This window comes from Coenobita brevimanus, chromosome 38 (genome assembly GCF_032717465.1).
Source record: "Coenobita brevimanus isolate Jiangsu-jjx chromosome 38, ASM3271746v2, whole genome shotgun sequence".
Classification (NCBI taxonomy): domain Eukaryota; kingdom Metazoa; phylum Arthropoda; class Malacostraca; order Decapoda; family Coenobitidae; genus Coenobita; species Coenobita brevimanus.
Window position 1 is genome coordinate 42,521,712 of NC_136991.1, and position 13,141 is coordinate 42,534,852.

Below are 13,141 nucleotides of genomic sequence, written 5' to 3' on the forward strand. Positions count from 1 at the left end.
CACTATGATATCTAATTCTACAAGTTGAAGGTAAGGATGGTAAAGCAAGAAGGCTCTTCCCCACCCACCAGTCCATTCTTCCGTTCCTCTTATCTGATGCTCTCATTCAGCTTCTTATTCTTCCCTTTGCCCATTCTTCTTTGCCCTCTCTCCTTCCGTCTGTTACCCTCTTCTTTTTCCCTCTATTCCCGTCTTATTATCTGTTTATTTTTCCTTCGCATCCATTGTGTTCTTTACATTGTCCTTTTCTCTCTATTCTCTTTTTCCCTTCTCTCTTTCTCCATCTTCGTTATGTCCTCTCTCTCATTCATGTTTATCATTCACTTCCTCATTTTCATCGTTCCATTTGTCTTCTCTCCTTCTTGCCTTCTCATCATGTTTTCCTCTTTCATCTGTCCTCCATTCACGTCCTGTTGTCTGCTCTCGGTGATCTTATTCGTTATATTATTCAGTTATTTTTCCTTCTCCTTGACCTCTTCCATCCCGTCTGTTTTCTCTCTTCCATTCTTGCTCTCTTATTTTACTTTTTATTACAGGCTATGACGGAGGCTTAGCCACTGTGATCACGTTCTTGATATGTATCAACAGTACGTACGTATCTCTGTTAACAAAGTATCTCATCAACGCCGGACCCGATTTGGATCAAAAAACACACACACACACACACACACACACACACACACACACACACACACACACACACACACACACACACACACACACACACACACACACAAATACTGCAGATTAATTTGTACAGCAAAACATAAATTGTCCCCGGCCAGACCTGCATTAGGTACTACGAGATTATTTTTAGATTAACACTATAAATAAGCCCTGCCAAAACTGCATTTTAAGCGGAGATAGTTATTTTTACGCCAACACAAAAGCATCCCCCCACCAGGTCTGCATTTAGGCACTTTGAGTTCATGTTCATGGCCACAGTAGCAGTAGCGGGGCCAAATGAACACAATGGGTGCGGTGAAGTTTGCAAACTTTTGTAACCAGATTAATTTGTGGGAGTTGCTGGAGTGTGGTGATGGCGGGGCGTGACGTATGTATTAACAGCTTCACAAACACTGCGTAGTTTTTACTTCATTCTGGCTACTACTATACAATTTTTGTTAAGGAATGATCTCTAGTAGTGCAGGGAGTTAATTACTAAGACTACATCTTACGCCTGCATTTCGTAAAATCCTCCCTGAACTACCCAATATAGTCTGGTGGTGTTCAGAATAAAGCAACAAAGACGTCATGTGATGGAAGGAGTTAGCCTCTCCAATGCCAGGCGGTTTTATCCTCCTTGCTATTATCAGGCATTTTACTCCACTAAGGAAACATCTACAGTACTGAAGGGGTTATTTAAGGCTCTATCTTACCCATCAATTAAAAAATCGCCCCTACATTAAAGAAACTGGTCTAGTGATATTTCAAATAAAGTAATAAAAGCAACAGTGATGGAAGCCATGTCATCTTCACTGCCACCACGCTTATCAATATTCCACTCATTACTCCCTGAAGATTTTATTCGGCTGTAGTAGAGTCCCGAGTAGTGGAAGGGGTAATGAAGGCTCCTCCAGTTCCATATGTCCAACCTAAGATGAATAAAATCGCCAAGAGACAGCAACAATAACGTACAAATATGTCATTATTGTGAAGGGGTTACCATCTTCACTCCCACAAGTTCTTTTGTTCAGTTCGGGAGACACTTTTGGAACTGGCGGGATAAAATATAACCTTGACGTACTCCTTCATTCCTGTGGTGCTGTCCTAAACATCAGTACTTGCCTTTATTTTATTTACTTCTCAGTTCCTTGACACTTCACTGCATGGTGTCACATTTTTGTTGGCACTTGCCACTAACAGATTATTATTATTATTATTTTTTTTTAATGTGTCCGACTCTGGGCATAGGCTTCACAGCCTGCTATCAAGTCCCAGCAGTCCTCCTACATACCATACACCTCTACATGTCACCACTTCGGCACTAACACCCACCGTCCATATTGAATACATGCTAGGGCTGTCTCATACAGGATTGGTGTATTGGTATTAGCGGGGGTATTTTTACGACATGTCGGCGGGTCTTCTGGTAGATCAGTAAAGCCTGATTTAATGAAATTTAAATCCTTAAACTGTTCCCTGCCCCAGCCGGGATTCGAACCTGGGTCCGTTAGGACTGCAGGCCACCTCTCTACCGATTGAGCCACCGCCTCCCCCTAGATTACTTCACATTACCAAAGACATCTCACATTTAAGTTGTTATTAACGCCTATTTAGTGTCCCCTGGGTTCGTATAATGTATCCACAGGTAAATACGATTGCTTGGAGCTGGCAAAAATAACTTCTGGCAGAGAGAGAGAGAGATAGAGAGAGAGAGAGAGTTCTGACTGTGCCTTGCGCACTACGGACGTTATTCTCTCAGGCATGGAAGCATACATTCCTTTCACATATCCTCTGACTAATGCAAGAAAGTCTTGGTTTAACGACGCTTGTTCTAATGCTGTCCGCAGCAAGGAAAGGGCCTATAAAAGGTATCGGAGCCAACCCACACCTGAATCACATCTTTCTTACGTTTCTGCCCGGAATCATGCTAAGTCTGTCCTTCGCTCTGCTAAAAATAATTTCAACCGTATTAAATGCTCTCAACTCCTCAACTCGAATTCTTCCTGCTCCTTCTGGCACCTTGCCAAAAACCTAACTTTACCTCATCATCCTTCCCTCCTCTTTTCTACCCTGATGGTTCTGTAGCTATTTCTTCTACTGATAAAGCAGATCTCTTCGCTCAGACTTTCTCCTCCAATTCCACCTTAGACGATTCCAGTGCTGTTCCTCCATCACTTCTCCCCTCTGACTTCATCATGGCTGACATTAAAATTTCATCAACTGATGTATTTTCTGCCATCACAGGCCTCAATACTAACAAGGTATATGGGCCTGATGGAGTCCCTCCTGTTGTCCTCAAGAACTGTGCTTCTGTGCTTACACCCTGCCTAGGCAAACTCTTTCGCCTTTGTCTATCAACTCGTACCTTTCCTTCTTAAAGGAAGTTTGCTCTCATTCAGCCAGTCTCAAAAAAGGGTGACCATTCCCAACCCTCTAACTATCGCCCAATTGCTTTAACATCCTGTATCTCAAAAGTTTTCGAGTCTATTCTTAATAGAAAAAATTTAAAGCATCTTTTCTATCACAACCTTCTTTCTGATCGTCAGTATGGGTTCCGTCAGGGACGCTCCACCGGCGATCTTCTCACCTACCTTTCAGACTCCTGGTCAACCTTTTTTCAAGTCTTTGGCGAAAGTTTTGCCATTGCATTTGACATTTCAAAGGGTTTCGATCGTGTCTGGCGTAAATCTTCAATTTCTAAACTGCCGTCTTACGGTTTCTATCCTTCTGTCTGTGCCTTCATCTATAGCTTCCTTTCTGGTCGTTCTCCAGCTGCTGTTGTAGACGGCCATCGTTCTTCTCCTAGATCTATTAACAGTGGTGTTCCTCAGGGCTCTGTCCTATTACCAACTCTCTTCCTTTTATTCATCAACGACCTTCTAAGCTGTACATCTAACCCTATCCACTCATCAGCTGATGACTCCACCCTTCACCTTTCCATTCGGTTACCGCAACGCCCATCTCAGCAATTACTTCAACAAACAAGGGATGAGGCTATGCCACACCTAATGTCTGACTTGGCTCGTATCTCTGACTGGGGTAAAAATTATCTTATTGTTTTGATGCTTCAAAGACTCAATTCTTACACTTATCAACCCGACAAAATCTTCCACTGGTGTACCCACTAATGTTTATTAATATTCAGCTTAATCCTGCATCATCCCTGAACATGCTTGGGGTTTCATTTATTCGAGACTTATCTTGGAAAGATCATATTACATCTCTTGTAAAACCTGCTTCCAGGAGATTAGGTGTGCTAAGCCGACTCCGTTCCTTCTTTACCCTTGCACCACTGTTGACTCTACTGTATACACGGGTTTTATCCGCCCCTGTGTGGAGTACAATTCTCATGTGTGGGGAGGTTCCCCACATTCAGCTCTTCTCAATAGGGTGGAGTCAAAGGTTTTTCGTCTCATTAACTCTCCTCCTCTTACTGGCTCCCTTCAACCTCTGTCTCTTCGCTGCACTGTTACATCTTTATCTCTTTTCTCTCGCTACTTCAGTGGTCACTGCTCCTCTGAACTGCCTGCTTGCATTCCTCCATCTCTACGACAGGCGCGTTGCACCCGTCTAGCAGCAAACATTCATCCCTTTTCTGTCCAACTCTCTAATGCAAGAGTTAACCGTTACTCCCGGTCCTTCATTTATGCAACAGGTCAACTCTGGAACTGTCTCCCTCTGTCTGTATTTCCTGCTTCCTATGATCTCCAGTCTTCCTAACGCAGTGTGTCAAGGCATCTCGAAATGATCGGATCTTGAATTTGGCTCTCTCTTGTGTTTTGTTTTTCTCTTGGAGGGAACAGTTATTGCGGGCTCGTGGCCTTTGGTTCCTTCTTCCGCGCATTAAAAAAAAAAAAAAAATCTTACGAGCATACAGTCGGCCAAACCATCAATATTGGGAACAGAAGTTACGATAGAGTTTGTATAACCTTGACATGCTTACTGTTCTATGGCATTAAGCGAAGTACTGGAGATGAGGTTGTCCATTAGCCGCCTGGACTTAATGGTGGACAATGACATATCCTGCTCTGACTTGGCAGTCGCCTGCGGTACGGAAATACCCGACTGATTACATACACCGAAGTTACCTACCAGTACAACACACCTGAGATAGTGTATGTTGTTGTCTCTGCTGTGTTAGGTCTGGACGGTGTGACTTTTTTCGGCCTTGTATTTCTTCGGTGCCTTCAGGTGGTGCGATGCATCTTGAATCAAGGCTGTGTCTGGATGACGTGATGTTTGGAGCAACTTGCTAAATCCAACACGGTTTTTTTCTTTTTCAATTGTGAGAGAATGAATGTATGCAATGAATCAAACAAGAGATAAAAGTAACGAATATTGTAAAGCAACAAAGATTCATATTTCGACGTGACAGACAACGCGAGACAGACAAAAAAGACGATCCGAGGGAGATGTGTGTGTGTGTGTGTGTGTGTGTGTGTGTGTGTGTGTGTGTGTGTGTGTGTGTGTGTGTGTGTGTGTGTGTGTGTGTGTGTGTGTGTAAAATGAATCGAAGCTGTAATTTCACTCATCCCCCTGAAGGGATGGAAATGTATGAAATATTATATATATATATATATATATATATATATATATATATATATATATATATATATATATATATATGCCTATTTCTCTACCTACCTACCTATCTCTATCTGTCTATCTATATATGATTTAGCTAAGGTCACATGGACAAACCCAGAAGAGTAACAGAAGACAAGATTAAAAAAAAAAAATCAGATGATGAAACGTCCTGAAATATAAATTAATTTGCAATGATGAAGGGATCACAAGAAATCTGTAAAATAAATACACTAAAGGAGGGGACACCAAAATATCGACTGTGGTCAGCCAGTCGATGGCAAGTCCAGATCTATTAGATTGCAGGGTCGTTCCTAGCATGATTATTATCGTCTGTAGGTAGCAAGAACAAAATAGAGAAATACGATAACGGAGTGAAGTGGCTTACAGTCCTTTCAAATTACTACACAGCATCTTCCTATCGCCTACAGTGTCTGCAACGCATCAGGGTGCAGCATAAACTTTGATTGAAAAAGTTTCCGCTGAACAACAAACTAAACAACTACTTCCACTAAACTTTACCTGGAGACACTGTCTGACATGTGACGCTGCCAGACATACTAAATTAACTCTGTCTAGTATTTTATTCCAGCTAACACTAGACGAATTTACTCCGGTTAGTGAGTATTGAAGACTGAGTGTTTATAATGTCATTATCAACTCTCTCACAGTCGAGGCAACTCTAGATTCATTCCAGCTGACACCAGACAATTGTATACAAACAACTGAAGGTGAGTCTCGAGCCTATTAACGTCTTCGGTCGTGTCTGTATTTATATTCATTCTTGCTATCTCGAAACGATTTTATTCAGCCATGGGGAGACCACCACACACCACCACATCACACACACTACCACACCACACACTTCTACACCACACAATACAGCATACCACCACCACATCACACACTACCACACCACACAACACAGCATCACCCACTACCACAATCATGCATTACCACAACACACATACACACCACGCAGTACCACACCACACACCACATCACACCAGCTTCTTTTTCTCATGTTTAAATCCAGTACAGCTGGAGGTTTCTCCCGCGATTATAGGAGTGTTTAGTTTGGCACGTTTGATTTCACTCACTTATTTACCCCCCCCCCTCTTCTCTCTCTCTCCCTCTTCGCGCCTTTGGTTTCTTCTGATTTTGTTGATATCCTCCTTGTTTATTTAGTCTTCCTTCCAATCATTTTGTTTTTTTGTTATCTTTCTTCTTTCTTGTCTTTTCATTCTTTCAGTCCTCTTCTTCTCCATGTTAACCATCTCTTTACCTTTCATTAATTTTTTTATTTTCTCTTCTCTGTTCTCTCTTTTCCATCCTTCAGTCCTCTTCTTTTTTTCTCTCTCTTTTTCTCTGTCGTATTTTCCTTCGTTCCTTTCTCTTTTTCCTTCTTATTCTTTCTTCCTTCTTTCTGTACCCTGTTTCCTTCGTTCTGCCCTACAAATTCACCTTAATTATGTTGTTCTTCATTTTTCTATTTTCTCCTTCCTTCTACCCTCATTTCTTGATCTCAGACCGGCTTTCCTTTTCATAATTCTCATGTCCTCTCTCGTCCTCCTCTTTTCCTTCGCTTGTTCTCATTTCTCCAGTTGCCTGTTCCCCTCCTTCATTTGCACATCTGATTCTACTCATCCTTATTATACCTTTTGTTCTATTATACGTACCTTCTACTTATTTGCCATTTCTTTTTACTCTTCTCTCTCGCGTCTCTTATTCCAAACTACTTTTTTCCTTCTCGTCACATGTTCTCCTTTCCCTTCTTCCTAAATGATATCCTCCTTCCTCTTCTTATTCCATCATTTGTACTTTCTCAGCATGCCCTCTTGTTCCTTCTCTATTACACTCATCTATCCTCTATTCCGTTCCTGCTATTGCATGCCCTCTTACAATTTCTTATTCTTCCTTTTGTCCTCTTTTTTCCTTGTCCTCTTGCGTCTGTTTCCCTATTCTTTTTCCCTCTGTTCTCATCTGCTCATTTTCCTTCGCATACATTGTATTCTTTTCATTGTCCTCATCTCCCTATCCTCTTTCCTCTTCTCCATCTTCTCCCTCTTCGTATGTCCTCTCTCTCATTCATCTTTACCATTCGCTTCCTCATTTTCATCGTTCCCTTTGTCTTCCCTCCTTCCTGCCTTCTCCTCACCATGTTCTCCCGCTTAGTCTGTTCTCCATCTACGTCTTCTTGTCTGCCCTCGGTGTTCTCATTCGTTTATATTATTCCCTTTGTCTTTCTCACCTACCTCTTCCTTCCCCTCTGTTTTCTCTCTTCCCTTCTTGCTCTCTTCATTCCCTTTTAATTACTAGATATGCCGGAGAGGCAGCCATTGTAAAGGCGTCAGCCTCTTTTCATGTATTATCTATTTATCTACAGTATGGATGTTAACAAAATATCTCATGAACACCGGATCCGATTTGGATCAAAACACACACACACACACACACACACACACACACACACACACACACACACACACACACACACACACACACACACACACACTGGATTTTGTTTCCAATCCCATCAATACGAGATACACATTTAACATGTTTTTTTAACTGAGATAATTTCTTACCCCAATCCCTACAACAAATCTCCTTAGTCTAGCTGAATAAAATCGTCTGTTTGTAACAAACATAAAATATACAAGGTGTAACACGAGTTTCTGCAAATATATGTAGTGGTGAAAGAATACGTCATTTTGAGTAGAAAATCTTCTATACACATATGTTTTTTTAAGGAATACTATAGGCGTGAGGTGGACTTTTAACATTAAGCAACGCAACTGTCACACAGAGACGAGTCGGTTAGGTGGAGTGACAGGAAGGGAGGAGAGGAGCGATCAGCTGACTGTCAGTCCGTACACACTTTCCCGCCAAGATAAGTAGGCGTGCTCAGATTACGAGTCAACACCTTGATTTATTTTGTACCAATTTGAGAGCCAGAAACTGCAGATAATGCCTTACACTTTCAGTAATGTGGCGTATGCAGATATGATATTTATTTACGGGTTCTGCAATGGAAGTGCAAGTGCTGCTGTACAGGAATACAGAAGATAACCACACAGAAAATCTCCCAATGTTCGAACATTCTACACAGTTTTTCAACACCTTCGTGACAAAGGGACTTTCCCTGGAATAGGTGCAACAGCTGAACGAACAGAGGAACATGGAAGGGTAAGGCAGATTCTTGATACAGTGCAAACGCAGCCCAAACATTAGCACAAGAATTTCCCTCCGACTTGGAGTTTCTCACATGAAAGCCTGGAGGGTGTTGAGAAGTGAAGGATTTCATCCATATCATCTGCACTAGGTTCAACATCTTCAGGATGGAGATTCTGTAAGGCGACTAGATTTTTGTAAATAGTTACAGGATTATTCCCAGCTATGGAAATACATTTTATTCACAGATGAAGCCACATTTACCCGTGCTGGACTGCACAATGCCCATAATAAACACTGGTGGTCAAAGGAGAATCCACAAAATGGTAGAATGTAATTTCCAACACAGATTTTCCATTAATGTTTGGTGTGGCATTATTGGTGATCAAATGATTGGCCCACACATCTTTGAAGATCGCCTGAACAGAGATGCTTATGCTAAATTTCTGATAGATTACCTCCCCTTACTCCTGGAAGATGTTCCTCTGGCCACACGACGCCGACTAGTTTTTCAGCATGACGGGGCTCCACCACACTTCAGTAACCAAGTAAGGCAGCACCTTGACCTGACGTTTCCTGAAAAGTGGAATGGTCGAGGAGGACCACACCAGTGGCCTGCCAGATCATCGGACCTAACACCACTGGCTTTTTATGTCTGGGGACACATGAAATCACTAGTATTCAAAACGAAAATTAACAATAAACAAGAACTTCTGCAGAGAATAATGGAAGCTTCAGAGCACATCAAGAACAAGCCAGAAATTTTGAGGAAAAGTACATATTCCATGTTGCCGCTTCGAGCATTTGATGTGATCATCACAATACTTCCAAATGTTTGTAGTGGTGAGAAGTGACTGACTGTAGACTTGGCCAAGTTGGTGAATGGCGAGAGTACTGACATTCAGCTGATCGCAAATAAACGTTGTCACCTTAATTTTACAGTATTTTTCTTGCTAATTACAATCATACTATCCTCATGTAGTCTTTATTGGTGAATTACATAATGCCTATTAATAGAATGCTTTCTCGTTTGAAGGTATTCTTATGTTCCATAACTTGCATAAAAAATCTTAATTAAAATATCATAATTTCACCAAGTTGTCATTCGCGCGACCAGACAGCCTCTGTCCTCCCCTCCCCTCTTCCCTTCCAGCCACTCCCCTAACCGACTCGTCCTCCCCTCCCCTCTTCCATTCCAGCCACTCACCTAACCGACTCGTCCTCCCCTCCCCTCTTCCCTTCCAGCCACTCCCCTAACCGACTCGTCCTCCCCTCCCCTCTTCCCTTCCAGCCACTCCCCTAACCGACTCGTCCTCCCCTCCCCTCTTCCCTTCCAGCCACTCCCCTAACCGACTCGTCCTCCCCTCCCTTCTTCCCTTCCAGCCACTCCCCTAACCGACTCGTCCTCCCCTCCCCTCTTCCCTTCCAGCCACTCCCCTAACCGACTCATCTCTGCGACAGTTGCGTTGCGTAATGCTAAAAATCCACGTCACGCATATAGTATTCCTTAACCCCTAAACCGCGGGCTTGTTTTGCTTTGACTTACGAGTCCCGCGGGCACATTCGCGCTCCGACACTCTCTAAAAATACTTGCCAAAAATCAGTTATTAGTCCTAGAATATTAAAATCACATATGCTTATGGCACATACCTTCAGCTTTCTCCTGGGGGTGTTTGTTGAGCCTTCGTCGAGTACCGTAGGACGTGTGGAGACCTCTGAAGTTGGGTAACGAAGTCTCCACTTTACACTTCCCGACAACCCGTAATATGATTACCACAGCCTGATATTATCACCAGAAACACTATTTTATGATTCTCAAATAGTTTGGAATCCATACTCCCCCCAAAAAAAAAAAATACTGTGAAAGCAATGAAAATTATGAGTGCGTATGACCTTCCCACTAGCAATCGTTCGCCGCTGGTGTTTTGTTATTTATTATTCAATAAAACACCCACACTTTATATTTCTATTACTATATACCACTTATATATATCTACAGTCTTTATCCATAAGTTTCCTTCAGTAATAGTAGTTTATTGTCACTGTAGGCATTCAATTTCTCTTTCAGTAAAATGCGCAGCATTCACTTTCTCGTCCAGTATACTAGCATTGAGAGTGAATGTCAGTTTCACCTTCACTTTCATAACTCATAGTATTCATACATACTAGAGTGAAACTTTCACTTTCATTACTCCTAGTATATATACTCGTATTCTTATATTACTACTCATTTACATTTCTATTTACATTCTCTCTTTTATTTACGTTTCTATTTTATTTAAACTGTGTTAGGCACTGTCACTTGCAGTAACTTATAAAACTATTTTCCACTGTTCACTTATATTTTCATTCATTGCTTTCACTTGCTGTTTACACATTATTTACACATTATTTACATTTCCACTTGCACTGTTTTACTCATCAGAAAGATTGTAGTCACTCCCTATCATTTTCATTGACAAATTGGCCAGTTCACGTTCCACAGCAGTCACGTAGCCCTTTACCTCTTTCCACACAAGGTTTAGTAGGGAGTAGAGGTCATAGGGCCATTTGCATGGGGCTAAAAAGTGGCGGAATTTGACAGGCGCGAATCCGACGTGCTTTCACCTTGAAAGACAACAGTAAACTGAATACAGTGTGGTGGCCTGCCTAGGGGGAGTGCAGTCGCTGCCAATATAAGCCTGGTGACAGCTGCTAATATATACGCTATGAAATGATTGGCAGGAAATCTAGACAATACATAATAAATTAGGACGTTCCAGGTGAATGTAAATATCACTTAGGCTTCTCTCTTCCCACCTTATATATATTTATATTACGAGAATAGATTATAAGGCATATTTCAAGGGGAAATAAACAGCGAAAATTAGCGAACGAGTGCACGTGAGGTGTTGTCAGGTGATAATTAGCCAATTCCAGGTGTATGGCACTATCACTTACCTTATTTCTTTTTTGTATATATTATTTGGTATAAGAATAGGGCATAGGGCTTATTTCAATGGATGAAATCAGTAGAAAATTCCAGGGAAGATTTACTTAGCGTAGCACGGCCGGGCAGGCGAGAGGAGAGGGTAATGGAGGGGAGGTAGGGAGGGGAGTCAAGAACGGGGAGAAATGGCTAAATTGTCAACAATGGATGGGAGTACAGATGAGATTAGGAGTGCTGACTAGTGTTGGACATTTGCAGTACTGACAGATGAAACAGGCCACCACTTGAAAGCCCGGGCGAATTCAAAATAACACAGAGTCACACAAGTGACGCCCCGCGGTATGATCCCTTGCTCCCAAGCGTCACGAAAGTGATGCCCCATGGTTAAGGGGTTAAAGAGCAAATGTGTATAGAAGATTTTCTATTCAGAATAACGTATTCTTTCATCTCTACAAATATTTGCAGAAACTCATGTTACACCCTGTATAAGACACCAGCCTACTTATAAGGTTAAATATCATATTCTATTGAGATGCAAGGCTAGTAATCTCTCTCTCTCTCGAGCAAAAGGAACACTGAACACAAAAGAACTGCGAAGGGGATACTCAGTTGACACGTAAAGTTCTAACTTTTGGCCAGTGACTTTCATGGGGGGTACAATGGAGATGAAGAGAGATAAATATTAGACTTTTGTGAAGACGTGCAATTCAAGGTGAAATTGAAAAAAAAAAAAAGTTTAACAACGAATTTTCAAAAAGGTGATGGGAAGATGGATAAATGGAAGAATGTTTAAGATTCTCATTGTCCACACAACTCTTGCATTTTATTCCAACTTATGCCGGACGATTTTCATTCAGCTGTGGGTGAGTCACGGGAGACTGAGATTTAACAAACTATTAAGAATGAAAGCTAAAGGAAAAATCCAGAACTAGGGGGAAAATTAACGAAAAATAATATGTAGGCTCACGGGAAACTGAATAGAGGCAAATGAAGAATATAATATGTGTGATGAAAAAGTGGGGGAAAACGCATTGACATACAAGTGCGATGAGAATCATCTGATAGATGTGACACTAGACAGATGAATAAAATCGTATAAAGGACCTCTCGTAATGAAAAACTTAAACGTAAAGGAAAGCGGGAAAAGTGTCCTCAAGTCCGTACTATGAGAGGGGCCAAATGACGGATAAAGCAAATACATGTGCCACTACGAGATGCCTGAATACATCGTAGGAAAGATCTCGTACTGAAGGTGTCAGACGTGGAAGAGAGAAGATGGTGTTCTGAAGGAGTGTACACCAGAAAAGTGCATAGTGATGGATAAAGCAACCTGAGCAGGCACTAAAGGAAGTCTTTCCAAAGTCTGAATTTAATCGTAGGAAAGATCTCTCGTTCTCAAAGGCTTAGATGTGGAAAGGATGAAAGAATGAATATGTCCTGAGAGTCTTCCTACTAAGAAAGGTGCGTGTTTGAACTTAGTACATGACGTGGAACCACTAGGAAGTCTAAATACAATCGCGAAAAAGATTTCCCAATGAAGAAACAAGACGTGGAAGAAAGGGAAAAAAGTTCTTTCGTAGTGATGAGGTTTAACGTGCAAAATGGGAGAAAACTGTCCCCATTTAAAAAGGTTTTAGAACTGACGTATATATAAATTAGATCTTTCACTTAAAAATGGCAGGAAAGATCTCTGGTAATGAAAGGGTGAACAGCAGAAGAGAGAAAAAAAAAAGCCTTAAGCGAGATGACGGATAAAGCAATCGGGTCTGACACTCCGGGACGATATAT